The 2752-nt window shown below is 34.4% G+C and overlaps 1 pseudogene; it reads right to left on the reverse strand.

Moving 5' to 3' along the window:
* Positions 1-711: 711 nt before the first annotated feature.
* LOC138806687 (protein cornichon homolog 1 pseudogene) lies at positions 712-1554 on the reverse strand (annotated as a pseudogene).
* Between the last annotated feature and the right edge of the window lie 1198 nt (positions 1555-2752).

Consider the following 2752-nt stretch of genomic DNA (forward strand, 5'->3'; position numbering starts at 1 on the left):
TTGACCCCAGATAAATATTTTACCTTTCATATACCCCAAAATGCAGTCTGAAATATCATTAATGTTAGGAATAAGAGGTTAAAAATCATAGATACCAAGAACTAAGCATGAATTAATGACTCTCCAACTTGTCAATACCATTGGTTTAAAAAGTCATCAATAAACTGCATTTTTAAAATTTTCTTTTTTTTTTAATTTGAGTGTTTTATTGTATTGCACTAAAGGAACAGCAAGATGGTTATACAATTCTCTCTCAATTCGCTTTGAAAACCTAAAGTACTTGCAAATTCTTAATACCTTTACCACCAGATTAGAACAGTAAGCATAATATAACCAATTTCTTAACAAGTAATGTCTTACAAATAAAAACACATTTAAAATAGCTTTAAATACATTCTTCACAAGTAATTCAGTATATATTTCTATATCATGTTCGCTTATGCTTAAGAATTAAAGCAAGTATAGTAAGTACTCTGATGGAAATATGGAAAATCTCTCATTCATGCAATATACAGGGATAATATTCAAGTCAAAGGGAAAAAATCCCATTCTTCTTATTTTTGTAAATGTATCCATATATAATCATCTACACGATAAATGAGGAAAACTAAATAGTTTTCCACAAGTCAGATACACATTTTCAGCTCATCAGAAGCACCTGATATCTACAGCTAATTTATTAGATGGCATTTCAATAAAACCAAAATGGCATTTCAATAAAACCAAAAGAGCCCTACAAGTTCCTATAAACAAAAGGTTCCAATGGACTAAGGACCATCAGTAATTAATGCAATCATTTGGAGGATTATGGCTGTTCCTTAAGGAGTGCAAGTTCAAACCTGTCAATACCAGAGGTAATCATTTTATATTAATTTATACGTAATTCCATTTAAATTCTTTATCCAAGTATAACATATGAAAACAGTCTTTCCACAAGCAAAAAATGTGGAAACATTTAAAAAATAAGGAGTCATTTTTTAAAAGAAACAGATCATTTCCATAGGCTACTCCTGGAAACAGGATCTTGCTGGATAGAATCCCTTCATTTGTTGGCTTTTTGCATGCACTTAACTGGACCATTTCTTCTGTGTGTTGTTTTAAGAGCTCACCAAAACATAGATCATGCCATATAGGTAGTAAAAAAATGCTAGAAGGTAGAAAGCTAATTTGCACCATCCTTCTTTCTGACAGTATGCTAGAATATCTGCATTCATGATGGTTGTAGGGTCATAAAGTCCTGGCCCACTCATCACTGGTCTACTCATATACCTCCAAATATGATAGGCCAAGAGAGGCATATTGAGACCCAGCGTAAGCCACTCTGCTGCGCAAAGAAACATGACACAGAAGAAAGCATGGATGAAGTACTCTGGAAGTACAAGAGGATTCAGGGTATTACACTGGTCTATAGGTTTCTTGTAATCAGTCTTCAGTTCATCAAATGCTATAATGTGCCAGATGGTGAAGAAGATGAGCACCGCGGTGAGCAGCAGCGCCAGCATGTAACAGAAGGCCGCGAACGTGAACGCCATGGCCAGGGAGGAGCTGGCAGCCGCGCCGGTGCCAGCAGAGAGAGGCGCTGCGCGGCCCTCTGGGTAAAACCATTCACTTCCCTCCTAAAATTTTCTTATGATATGAAGATTCCATTATAAACTATTAACACTTGAAAATAACTCATTTTCTTGGGAGTAGAACACAAAGCACAAGATTAATCCTAATCATTTTAGTGTGAATAGATAGGATCTTACAAAGAAAGTTATTTTCAACAGAAAGCCAGAAAGAGTTTATCCAGTTTGTGTTTCACGGGAATTAACAAAGAGCAATAACTATTTGGTCCAGTTGGTCAAACTCACTCCATGAACATATGTTAAATGTATAACAAATTTAAGAGGTCAAATACATATTTTGTACCAACAGTCATCTTACAGCACTAATTTACTACCTAAATATGTCTGAATCTTCTCACCTAACATATAATAAGAGCTGAAAGCAGTCTCTTTTATCTAACTTAATGTAAATCCTTTGATTCTGATGATATTATTTGACAAATAAAATGTACAAATGGGTGGTCCAACTGAAATGACATGACAGAATACTGATAAATAAAAACATTGCAACAAAGTTACCTCTTTTCAGCCTCACCCTGTCCACATTGGCAAGCAACATTGCAACAGCACATGCACACATATACACATACACACATATGCACACATGTACACACACCTATACATGCGTGCTAAATTCAGGGTTTATTGTACAAAAAAAAGTTCAAATAAAAAATTAATGATTAGTACAAATGATAATTTGTCTTACTACAAAATAATACACAATCCAGTCACCACGGATGTTACATTTTACCTGCCTAGCCACATGTGACCATTTAATTTATATTTAATTACTTAATTAATTAATTCAATCATTCGTTTGGTGATAATACTAAGGCTTGAACTTAGGGCCTGTCTCTGTCCCAGAATTTGTTATTTTTTTGTTTTAGTTTTCTCAAGGATATAATTTAACTGGTTGTACCACAGCTCCAGTTCTAGCTTTTGTTGGTTTCTTTCAAATCAGAATCTAAGGGACTTTTTTTTTTTTTTTGCTTGGTCTGGTTTCAAACCAGAATCCTCAGACTTCATCTTTCTGATTAGCTAGGATTAATGACAAGAGCCACCAGTGTGGCTTCTACTATTTCCTCTATAGTTATCTAATGCACATACTTAGATCTAAAATAGAAGTCCTTTACATGACTACTTAT

This window comes from Dipodomys merriami, unplaced genomic scaffold, assembly GCF_024711535.1.
Source record: "Dipodomys merriami isolate MVZ:Mamm:240054 unplaced genomic scaffold, mDipMer1.0.p SCAF_405, whole genome shotgun sequence".
NCBI classification, from domain to species: domain Eukaryota; kingdom Metazoa; phylum Chordata; class Mammalia; order Rodentia; family Heteromyidae; genus Dipodomys; species Dipodomys merriami.